The 13,474-nt window shown below is 35.3% G+C and overlaps 1 protein-coding gene across 9 annotated transcripts in view; it reads right to left on the reverse strand.

Annotated features, from left to right (window-relative positions):
- The window catches only part of Rhea (Talin_middle and talin-RS domain-containing protein rhea), a 139,932-nt gene that overhangs the window by 36,638 nt on the left and 89,820 nt on the right, over positions 1 to 13,474 (reverse strand). The window lies entirely within an intron of this gene.

Below are 13,474 nucleotides of genomic sequence, written 5' to 3' on the forward strand. Positions count from 1 at the left end.
TAAATAATTGGTACCTTAATAAACATACTAAAAAAAGACCATTCGCTATTGTGCCTATTGTGTGTACTGGGTCATCCAGAAAGTTCATAGCCTAGCATGACCTGAAATGATATTGGTAGCAGCGAAAACATATCGTTTTCGAAAACATCCGTCCTCGAGGTGAACATACATTCCAAACCGATCTGTCAAATAGCTTGCTTCAGGGAGCTGATTAAAGTAGACGTGTTCGCTTTGGTTAGAAAAATGGAAAACTTGAAAAAACGTACAGTAATTTAATATTTATATAAAAAAGGATTAGGCGACAAATGTAATTTTTGATGATATGGTGAATGTGTTAGGGGACAGTGCTCCTTCATATGCAATGATAAAAAAAATTGGTTGCTCCATTTAAACATGGTCGTACAGACATTAATGATGATCCACGTTCAGGACGTCCAAGAACTGCAACCACTTCAGAAATGATTGATCATGTCCATGATTTGGTTTTGGAAGATCGCCGATTAACTGTGGTTGATTTAGCTGAGGCCACAAGCATCTCAACTGGATCAGTTCATGAGCCCTTAACTAACGAATTAGGTATGAGATAGCTATTGACATGATGAGCGCCGCATTCGTTAAATTCGGATCAAAAACGCATTCGCGTGAAATGTTCTCAACAACGTTTGGATCGTTTTAAAAAAAATAAAACTGACTTTGTGCGTCGATTTCTAACCTTGGATGAGACTTGGGTTTACCACTATGGTCCTGCATTGCGACAACAGACCGCAGACTTGACTGAGCCCGGTTCAGCTGCAAAGCAGTCAAAGTGGTCAAAATCGATAAAGAATGTCATGGCATCCGTTTTTTTGGGATGCAAAAGGAATTTTGTTGATTGATTACCTTCAAACCAGGAAAACAATAACAGGAGAGTATTAATCAAACCTTTTGGATCAACTGGATGCAGAAATTCGGGAGAAAGACCTGGCTTAACGGAGAAAAAAGCCATTTTTCACCAGGATAATGCACCGGCTCGAAAAGGTGTCCTTGCAATGGCCAAATTGAAGGAGTTACGGTATGAATTGTTGCAACATACGCCATATTCACCAGGCCTGGCCCCCTCAAACTTCCATTTGTCCCAAATCTCAACAAAATTCCTACGTGGCATGCATTTTTCATCAAATGAAGAAGTTATAGCAGCCGTAGATGAGTATTTTAGAAGTCTCGAAAGGACAATCATTTCTAACGTAGGGTAAATCAATTAGAAAATCGCTGGAAACAATGTATTGAGTTTAAAGGAGAATATATTGAAGAATAAATGTATTTTAACTCATTGTTTCATGTCATTTCATTGACTACGAACTTTCTGAATGGCCTAGTATAATATCATTAATAGACTGTGGATGTTTATGCAATTTGCCATTTTTGTAGACGAACTTTAAGAGAGAAACTCGAATCAAACAAAATCTTATTTCCCGTGGTAGTAGCCATTTTAGATCTGAAATAAATTAAAATCGTGCTAAATTCTGTCATGATTTATATCGCAGCATTTTTTGGTAATTTTCAGAAGCCATAACTGCAATAAAGATCCGCAGTCTAATCATTAATAACTAGAATGTGCATGTATGTATGGATTACGTAAAGAAATCAAAATTTCTGCTACTCAATTAGCATTATATTGTAAGGTAATACCATTGCATAATACTAAGAATGATTATTCGGGTACACTTTGATTATTATTCGCGAAGTGTTGTTATACTTGAAGCAGTTACTACAAGACTCTATAGTAAATAGTCCATGACCTGTCTTAACTAATTAAATATGTAAATATTCAAGTATTTTCTATATGTAAATAATGTAAAATGTTTAATTTCACTCTGGTTGTGTCGTATGTTGATGTATGTCGTATATATGATGTATAATGATGTAGAAACACGTTGGACTACAGTGTAAATTGAAAGAGATTAAAGATAGACCGTGTAACAATTCCGGAGGGATATATGGCGGATAAACAAACTATTTGTGAGGTATTCAAACTATTTCTCATTTAATGTACATAAAACAATCCATTAATTTAGTTTCACCGATTAAAGTTTCTAATAATGAACGGCATTGTTTCGGCGATTTTCTGGGCAACGCACACTATTACGAAGAACATAACAGAGTTCATGCGGATATACGATTTCCAGTTTACAGCCGAATCAAGTGCAACAAGTTGCAATGGATTCGGCATAGTGTTTTTCGTTCGAGGATCACCGCCTCTGTTTGTGCTCGTAATTGTACGCTACATTAAAACGAGGAGAACTTTTTATGTTTTAATTGTTGCGAATTTTCGACACCTCTCGTATTTTGTCAATTTCATGTAAATTAATTTCTCGGGCATGTACATTATATTAGGTTGTCCCAAACGTCTATCTAGTTTCCAATTAATGTGCACAATGCAAATTCAAAGTGGTGTTTCAAGAAACCAAATTGCATCGTCAAGTAAGACGAAGCATAGGAAATAATAAAATATTAAGAAACGTATGATCACGTTACATATTTGCATATGCTCGTGTTATTTAACAATATTAAACATACAAATTCCGAACGAAACTTTTCGGTCATCCTAATAGAATCAGACATTGTATACATAACATTTAATACCTTTTAAAGACCCGTCTTCTCTCGAGATTCAATAAGAACGTAATAATTGGCATTTTGTCCGTGACATTTTTCCGATTGAAATGATACCGAACATGACACAATTGGAATCACATTTACTTGTTTCTTAAAAGTTACTTAAGTGTTTGATTGCATTACCGATTTGTACGAGAAGTCGTATTGAATGTAGATCACTTTGAATTGAACTGTTCACACATAAATAGACAGCGGTTTTTATGCGTTTACGACAAAAATGAGTAGGTGCAATTGAACACAGTAAAAGAGATTAAAAGAATTTAAAGATTCTGTTATATCATTTTTAACCTATTAAACATGTTAATCTATTTCATTTTTGTTGCAATTCAGATGGAGAATTTTTATTTTACATGAAGATCCGCTGTCCACACATGAAACACGTGCACGTGCATTTAGAAATCGAGATAATCGAGGTTCTACTGAATCGTCAATTGCACATGTAAACATGCTGAATTGTGTCATGTTTGGGTTCATTCTAATCAGGAGAATCTCTCAAGCATGTTCGTGGAAGTTTCACAGAAAAATGATTAAAAGTAAAGATGTTTCGTCATTGGATTGGTATGTCTCTCCGATATATGTATCTAATCCAGTATCACGTTACAATTCTCGAGGATCGAACTCCTGAGCCTCTCAAGAGGTACATATCCCGTAATAGTGGGGATAAATTTTTCACAAATACCGTGCACATCTCTTTCACACACATCGGGACATTACTGTATTGATCTTTCGCGGCATGATACGTTTCCCATAGAAGTTGTCATAGGGTGCAGTATGGGATTCAGGGCGTACACGGGCGCGAAACCGACCCTGTTACACAGAGTGTATATCCGGGCTAATAAAAATAAATTGTGACCAGCTTGGGCCTAATTAAATCGATCCGAGGAAACGAGGCCTCTCATTTGCGCTCTGCGGGGGCCGATACACCACCGTCCTGCTTTATTTGCATCAACAAGTTACGAATAAAGCCGCGGGCGTTATACGAATAAATCACCGTAATGAAGACGAGTCGACTGTCTCGTTCCACTCGTGACACGTCTAATTGCTGACGAGAGAGCACCGACTCGAAAAGTTTCTTCGTTACTACGGAAACGTTATCTCATTTTTTAACCCTTAACTCAACGCTTTCCGACGGGGGAGGCGTCACATTTTTTAAATAAAACATTAATTTTCCCTACCATAATACCTACAAATAAATAAAATGTATAATTTTCAAAATACATGTCTATATTAAATATGTTTCTTCTATCGATCGTATTTGTTGTTAATAAATGTTAAATGATTTCGGCGCAACACGGTTCGATCGTTTACTACTAATTATGAAGCAATAAATCTTGAAAATAATCCAAACTAGGATCGAAACGTTGATTTTGTTTGACAATTAGCAAAATTGCTTCATAATTCAAATCATTTAACGTTTATTAACACGTCTATATCATTGCATCTATTAAAAAAATGAAAGGTAAGGAGGCGCGGATTATTGCCAACGGAGGCGCCACAATTTTTTAATAAAAAATTAATTTTCATACCATAATATCTACAAATAAATAAAACTTTATAGTTTTCAAAATGTGTCTATATCATTATATCTATTAAATAAATAAAAAAGAATTTTTAATATACCACGTTTTTAAGACGGACTGAAAAGTATAGTTTCTAAAAAATCGGTACGCACAATTTAAAGCAGGTGTCACATTAAAAAGATTTAAGGACATGACTGTATTAGTTTCAGTTTAACAAGATCATTACGAGAAGAAAACATTTTTTATTTAGCTCCTGTGTCTTGCAATAAACGTAAATATTTTTTGTTTTCCATAAAGATCCGCAGTCTAGTCATTAAAAATAAAGAAGATCTTTAGGTGGTGGCCTTCTGTATACTCATATTCGATAATAATTGTTGAGTTAATTAATTCGTTGAAACATGATTGTTTCACGAACACCAAAATACGTTTCAACTTCAACCCTATGGGTCAGAGTCGCCAAGATATGATTTGTAAAAAGGAATTCCGCGCGAGAATGAGAAGGCTGAGGTTGGTTATGTTAATTGAAAACTTGATTAATTACAAAGTTTCCGTGTTGATGAAATAGTTCAGCCAAAGGAGAAGCAGATTATTCGTCTCATCTCGCAGCCCTTGATTCCGTGAAGAAACGGAAGCCAAGAGTGGATTAAGGAATCCGATGTTATGCGGGTTTGTATGCATTCTAAAGCAATTTTACATGGAATTCTGCCAGCTGCTCGAGCAATAATTTACAGATCTCTTATCGAGTTTAATTAGACTCGTCAGTTTATTTATTATCAAAAACAAACTATTATTATGTAAAGGAAGTGTTCTACTGTAAATCTACAACCACCTTAGGAGCGTACAATTTGTCAATACAATACACAGTTTCTTCAAATAATATTAGATATATAAATTTAATAATATTTCTAAATCTTATATAAAATTTATAGATACTAATTCCTCAAATAAAATATTAGATATATAAATTTAATAATATTTCTAAATCCTATATAGAATTTATAAATATTAATCCCCCAAATAATATTAGATATATAAATTTTCATATTAATTTAATAATATTTTTAAATTCTATTATATAAAATTTATAAATGCTAATTCCCTCAAATAATATTAGATATATAAATTTAATAATATTTCCAAATCCCATATAAAATTTATAAATATTAATCCCCTAAATAATATTAGATATATAAATTTTCATATTAATTTAATATTATAATATTTCTAAATTCTATATAAAATTTATAAATGCTAATTCCCTCAAATAATATTAGATATATAAGTTTAATAATATTTCCAAATCCCATATAAAATTTATAAATATTAAATCCCCCAATTAATATTAGATATATAAATTTTCATATTAATTTAATATATATTTCTAAATTCTATATAAAATTTATAAATACTAATCTTCGTTAAATATTTACTTCCCAATATTTTTATCGAATACTATTTATTGTAGATTCAACGATAGCCACGATCAAGAATAATTAAGCGAAAAGTAATTTCTTTCAGTTGACCGGTCAATGTATTCGATAATAAGTTCCACAATTTTTTCAATAAAATTTCTTGGGTTACCCTGTACGATTGGAAATGAGCATCTAAATTAGAATACCTCTATTAACACTAGAACTATCAGACCAGTAAAAATGACTGGTTTCACAATTTCATTTTAAAATTCCCCTACTTCATGTTACATTTTTTTCCCGCGATGATGTAATGACTTTTACAGCGGCAACTAAAGGAGTAACATAATGAATTTGATTTTTGTTTAATTTATTCAGAATCAAAATAATTTTCTATCATGGCTACTTATACCAATACCAGTCATCTTGACTGGTACTTCTCTAAGTAGAAAAGTATTTACTAATATGTTTACCGAACCCGAAATTGTTTATTCGATATTTAGATTGATTTATTGATGTTTTGCGCGAAGTCTTATTTTGGCGCCACAACATAAACATAAACATAGCTGCGTTGTAGCGTAACATAGTTATCTGTGTTGTTTCACGCGGTTATTTTGTATACCATAGCCGTTGGAATAGGACCCAATTCTTTTTTATACAGGGTGTCCGAAAATTCCTGAACATCCCGGAAATGGTAGGTTCCTGAGACCATTTGAAGTGATATTTTCCTTTGCAAAAATGTTATCCGCGGCTTTGTTTAGGAGTTATTAACGAAAAACACGGACCAATCAGAGCGCGACCTAGACGCGAGTTGGCACAGTCGGCCAATCGACAGTTGGCGCACCGGGCCTGTCCTTTAGGGCAGTGGTCCCCAATCCCCGATCCGTGGATCAAATGATACCGGGCCGCCCAAGGAACATTAAATACAATTAAATTAAAATGATTAAATCAAAACAATCAACGCCCCCCCCCCCTCAGCGGGCCGCGGTAAAATTATCAAACGTTGACCGGTCCGCGGCGATAGAAAGGTTGAGGAGCACTGCTTTAGGAGACAAGGACACTTTAATCACTGTGACTGTAAAGAAAATAATTCGGCAAGGGGTTAAACATCGATTACAAGAGAATAGCATTCGCATTTAGCAGGTTGTGTTTGAAATCTTGTTTCCGACTCTGACTCGATATTATAGGCCAAGGGGTTGAAGGAAACGTAAAGATTTCAGACCGTTCCGCTTCAACCAACGAGCCAAGACTAATGAAAACGATCGGAGTCAATGACCCACTACGGATCTAAAAATCTATTTCCGTTCCCGGCAGCTTCTAATCGAGTGGCCGCAAGAAAAATGTCTGATTTCAGAAATATATCGGACACCCACGGGAATGATACACGATATATTGCGGCACGCCCCGCGCCCGAAGAGATCGCCAATTATAGGCTGTTTCGTTCGTTTATTCCGTTTTTTTACGCGTCCCGATGGGGGTGGCAGGGGGTCGCGGGTGGTCCACACGCATAAATTCGTTGCAAGTACACCCTACCACGCCAATGTAGACCTCCACCCTTAAAGGTTGCCAGGCAACACAGGTCTCTGACTGTGTCAAACTCGAGCACAACCACCCCAGACCATCCCTTCTTACAACCCCCAGCCTTTCGAACCTTCTCTTTCCCCCTCACTCTCTTACAATTTTCTTTCTTCCACCCTCTAGCCGGACCAACTTTCTTGGTTTCTCTTACCCTCTTCATTCCCAACACTGTATTTCCACCCTTCTTTTCTCAAGTTCTCCACTCTTTCCCTTCCCTTGTCCTTACCCGCTCTCACACTTATTTCGCTTTCCTCCTTATCCATCTAATTTTCATTCTTTGCTTTTCTACTACCGTCGCTTCCCTTCTCCACAGCTATCTCTCTCTCTCTGTCTCTCCCTCTTCCTCTAGTTCATTCGTTTAGGGATTTTATTTTTCCTCAGGACTTCTAGATTGTGTTTTTCGACAGTGTTTACCGAACGTTTGTTTTCGACTTAATCGAAGTCTATTAATTTAGTTTCCATTAGAAAAGGGTATTTCAAGTTAAAGGTATTCGTATTGATAAAATTCACTATTGTATGTACAATATCATTAATAACACTGTCCAACAAATTTCAACTTTTTTTGTGATTTCAATATACTGTTGGGTCCTTCTTATAGAGTTTTTTGCGCTGATTCCGAATCTGGTTTTAATTTTTTTCCTATACGTCCAGTTTTTGAAAATCATGGCTTTGAAAAAAAAACATATTTTTCAACTTTAAACAAATATTGTGATGTTATTATAAAAGATATTGAATTGTTGTTTACAGCAAACGATTCTGTAGACTTTCCTGAATACAGTGATATCCAATATTAATACATTATGATTGTTTAAACATGTTTAAACAATGATTAAAGACGGAGATGCACCACTTTTGCACCAATTTTTGCGGATATTTTCGAATTTATCTCAAAAAATAAGGGTCCAGCGAAAAATTGAACTATACCACGCGAAAGAGCAGACTTTTATCTTGAGAAACCCCCCTGTGAAGTTTGCATGGTCGACGTTTTTACCGAACCAGAAAGCAAAATATCTTCGCCCGACATGCGTTGACGCCAGTGGTGCTCTTCCACTAGCGCGGTCGTTCGTCGGGATACGGCGTGGCGCGCCGCGGTGAAACGGCGCGTGGCTATAAGCGCGCAATTATGTCAGCTTACTTAAATGTAATATTTTATTAAATGTGTTATACTATTGTTAATTATTATTTATTAGTATATTTATTCTGTATAAATTATTTTATGTATTTTTTAATGTTAGTCTCTCGTTTATAGCATATTTAATACAAAAAATACCTTTTGTAACAAAAAAATAATTTATTCACACACTACACTATTACAGTATTTACAGTCCTAATATATATGTGTACACTATTCAGATATAATACACTACTAAAATACATATATTATATACACAACAACTAAAATACTATAAATAACTATAAATGTTTTTTATGAAGTTTTATACGTAGCAATGCAGATTTGAAATGCTTGACACGACTGATTTCAACAAACACAAAGCCGAAACTGAACTCTGGCATCAGTTTTCTTAAGAACCAACACGATATTTTGAAATAAATGACGGTCTACGGACAACGGAATACATACAATGTAAGGAAAGTCTGCAATGCGGTGACTGAAAAATTTTATTTTCAGTAATTGTCGTCTTATCTATGTATTGTAATTATAGTGCCAATGAACACTCGAGATTCTTCCGAGTAAAATAAGTCCAAACACAATATAAACGGGACTATTTTTATTGACTTAAATACATAATTAAAATAGTTTGCTTCATATTAAATCGATATAGTGTATTATATCTGAATAGTGTACACATATATATTAGCATTGTAAATAGTGTAATAGTGTAATGTGTGAATAAATTATTTTTTTGTTACAAAAGGTATTTTTTGTATTAAATATACTATAAACGAGAGACTAACATTAAAAAATACATAAAATAATTTATACAGAATAAATATACTAATAAATAATAAATAACAATAATATAACATTTAATAAAATATTACATTTAAGTAAGCTGACATAATTGCGCGCTTATAGCCACGCGCCGTTTCACCGCAGCGCGCCGCGCCGTATCCCGACGAACGACCGCGCTAGTGGAAGAGCACCACTGGCGTCAACGCATGTCGGGCGAAGATATTTTGCTTTCTGGTTCGGTAAAAACGTCGACCATGCAAACTTCACAGGGGGGGTTCTCAAGATAAAAGTCTGCTCTTTCGCGTGGTATAGTTCAATTTTTCGCTGGACCCTTATTTTTTGAGATAAATTCGAAAATATCCGCAAAAATTGGTGCAAAAGTGGTGCATCTCCGTCTTTAATCATTGTTTAAACATGTTTAAACAATCATAATGTATTAATATTGGATATCATTGTATTCGGGAAAGTCTACAGAATCTTTTGCTGTAAACAACAATTCAATATCTTTTATAATAACATCGCAATATTTGTTTAAAGTTGAAAAATATGTCTTTTTTTAAAACTCCATTTTCTCAAAAACTGGACGTATAGGAAAAAAATTAAAACCAGATTCGGAATCAGCGCAAAAAACTCTATAAGAAGGACCCAACAGTATATTGAAATCAAATTTGGTGTTGGACAGTGTAATTGGAATGTGCAGGTCTGTATGGATTTTGTAAAGTAATATAAATTGCTACTACTTAATTAGCATTGTATTGTAAGGTAATACGATTAATAGACTGCGAATGTTTATGCAGTTTGCAATTTTTGTAGACGAACTTTGAGAGAGAGAGAGAGAGAGAGAGAGAGAGAGAGAGAGAAACTCGAATCAAATAAAATCTTATTTTCCGTGGTACTAGTCTTTTTAGATCTGAAATAAATTAAGACCGTACTAAATTCTATCGTGATTTATATCGCAGCATTTTTTGATAATTTTCAGAACCCATAACTGCAATAAAGATCCGCAGTCTAATCTTCTAAGATTACGTAGAGAAATCAAAATTTCTGCTACTCAATTAGCATTACATTGTAAGGTAATACCATTGCACATAATACCTAGAATGATTATTCGGGTATACTTTGATTATTATTCGCGAAGTGTTGTTATACCTGAAGCAGTTACTGCAAGACTCTATAGTAAATAGTCCATGCTCTGTCTTAACTAATAAAATATGTAAATATTCAAGTGTTTTCTATATCTAAGTATTGTAAAATGTTTAATTTCACTCTGGTTGTGTCGTATGTTGATGTATGTCGTATATATGATATATAATGATGTAGAAACACGTTGAACTACAGTGTAAATTGAAATAGATTAAAGATAGACCGTGTAACAATTCCGGAGGGATATATGACGGATAAACAAACTATTCGAAAAACGATATGCATCGTTAAATTGTGAGGTATTCAAACTATTTCTCATTTAATGTACATAAAACAATCCATTAATTTAGTTTCACCGATTAAAGTTTCTAATAATGAGCGGCATTGTTTCGGCGATTTTCTGGGCAACGCACACTATTACGAAGAACATAACAGAGTTCATGCGGATATACGATTTCCAGTTTACAGCCGAATCAAGTGCAACAAGTTGCAATGGATTCGGCATTGTGTTTTTCGTTCGAGGATTACCGCCTCTGTTTGTGCTCGTTATTGTACGCTACATTAAAACGAGGAGAACTTTTTATGTTTTAATTGTTGCGAATTTTCGACACCTCTCGTATTTTGTCAATTTCATGTAAATTAATTTCTCGGGCATGTACATTATATTAGGTTGTCCCAAACGTATATCTAGTTTCCAATTAATGTGCACAATGCAAATTCAAAGTGGTGTTTCAAGAAACCAAATTGCATCGTCAAGTAAGACGAAGCATAGGAAATAATAAAATATTAAGAAACGTATGATCACGTTACATATTTGCATATGCTCGTGTTATTTAACAATATTAAACATACAAATTCCGAACGAAACTTTTCGGTCATCCTAATAGAATCAGACATTGTATACATAACATTTAATACCTTTTAAAGACCCATCTTCTTTCGAGATTCAATAAGAACGTAGTAATTGGCATTTTGTCCGTGACATTTTTCCGATTGAAATGATACCGAACATGACACAATTCGAATCACATTTACTTGTTTCTTAAAAGTTACTTAATTGTTTGATTACATTACCGATTTGTACGAGAAGTCGTATTGAATGTAGATCACTTTGAATTGAACTGTTCACATATAAATAGACAGCGGTTTTTATGCGTTTACGACAAAAATGAGTAGGTGCAATTGAACACAGTAAAAGAGATTAAAAGAATTTAAAGATTCTGTTATATCATTTTTAACCTATTAAACATGTTAATCTATTTCATTTTTGTTGCAATTCAGGTGGAGAATTTTTATTTTACATGAAGATCCGCTGTCCACACATGAAACACGTGCACGTGCAGTTAGGAATCAAGATAATCGAGGTTCTACTGAATAGTCAATTGCACAAGCATCTTGTCATGTTTGGGTTCATTTTAATGAGGAGAATCTCGCAAATAGATCGGTCGGAGTATCACAAAAAAATCTTTACTGATTTCTACAATTGATTGTATTGTATGCACATCGCTTTAGATGGCACTTTTATGAGGGTGTCTAAGAAATGTTGTACTTTCTTGACAGGGGAGATTCCGGAGTTTATTTGAAGTAGCTTTGTCTATATAATGCTATATTTTTTGTAAATACTGAAGAAGAAAGGTTTTCATAATGTTTAATCAGCCAATAACATTATTAACAATGCTTAGGACCGTTCACAGCTCTAATTAATCATTTTTAAATATTTACTTTTGATGATATCTCGTGTGGACACATTGTTCTTTCCGATATCCGCAATGAAACAGCTATTCAGTTAGTTTAATTGCCACAATTGATCACTTGAATGACAATTTGGATGTTCTCGGTAAAGAATTCCTAAAATTCCCATTCCATTAAAGTCGCGTTATTTTGCAAACGGCTGTGTTCTACACGGAAAAATATCGTACAGGGACACTATTTTTTATGACCGGGTCTACCGCGCTAACCGCTGTGAAAGTTCAAAGGAAGCCGAACGTAGAAAAGGACAGCACATAAACACGGATCGCGTTGTCCTTCCTTTCGCCCGAAACTTTCATCGTCACTTAAACCACTAAATATAGTTGAAAGTATATCGTCTTTGGTGTCACTTTAATCAGAAAAACGTCACAAATAAGTTGATAAAAGTCCCATAAAAAAATAATGAAAAATAAAGAAGTTTTATAATTGGATTAGTAGCGGTTTTGACGGGTGTTTACACCGCTCGGAGACCGAGGCAGCTCGAGCTTCGTGGCGCCTGCGCCGTTGACAAATTTTGGGTAGGCGGACGCTGAGAAATGACGTGACTTTACTGTAATTTTAATAACTCGATCGTTGCAAATCATTTTCTCGATTATTTAAAAAAATGATGCGCACACTTCCGAGAGCTTGCAGCACCTCGGACGATTTGAAATACAGTGGATGTGCCCCGCGGACGCGGTTATGCTCGAAGCGAAATGAAATAAATGACGAAACAACCCCCGGCGCGACGCATTATCAGATCCGATGCCATTCCGCTGCAGAAATTGATTCGCCGTTGAGCAAAGTTACTTCACTCGACCGCGGCACGTCACTTTCCAATTTCCATGGAATGTATTTAGAGGACTGACCTCATTAGCCGCAATTGGGTCAACCCGAGAGACGAGTGCATCCGCGTGGCCACGATATGCACTCCGACACCGTCCGGATCATTATTTATATGCTCGACGAGCGTCGTTAACGCGCGGACGCGTTTCACGATCTTGCGAGAGAGAAAATAGAGAGAGAATACGAGAGAAAACACAGAGAGGAAGGACGGAGTCTTCTTGAGAGGGTGGGCGTTGCTAAAATTTTTCGCTTGTCTGCCGACCCGAGTTACCGACTATTCCGGGCTGGCTCGATATTAATTGCCCGTTAAATTGCGCGTCCCGTTTGTTACGAGGCTGCTCCGGTTCTCGAAATTGTTGCACGTTCGAAAATACTCTCTAGATTTCTTCTAGTCGAAGAATACAGGGAGACCCGAGTCAAAAACAGAGTCGTTAGATTTTAAGACTTGTCTCCCCACTCTAGCTTCCCCTTCTACAACGCTATTCCCCCACGGCCACGTGACTAATTCCGTACTGACAGAGAGAGGGTAACTTGCCCCCCCCCCCGGTTCGTGCTCCCTCGCCTCATCTGGTGACTCTGATTCCGAGTTTAAAATAAAAAATGCTATAGATGCTTAACATCTGGTGTCTACAAATTGTTCTGAGAAAATAATATTATTTAATAATGATACAAATTCAAAG

Source organism: Lasioglossum baleicum, chromosome 8, assembly GCF_051020765.1.
Source record: "Lasioglossum baleicum chromosome 8, iyLasBale1, whole genome shotgun sequence".
Taxonomy (NCBI): Eukaryota; Metazoa; Arthropoda; class Insecta; order Hymenoptera; family Halictidae; genus Lasioglossum; species Lasioglossum baleicum.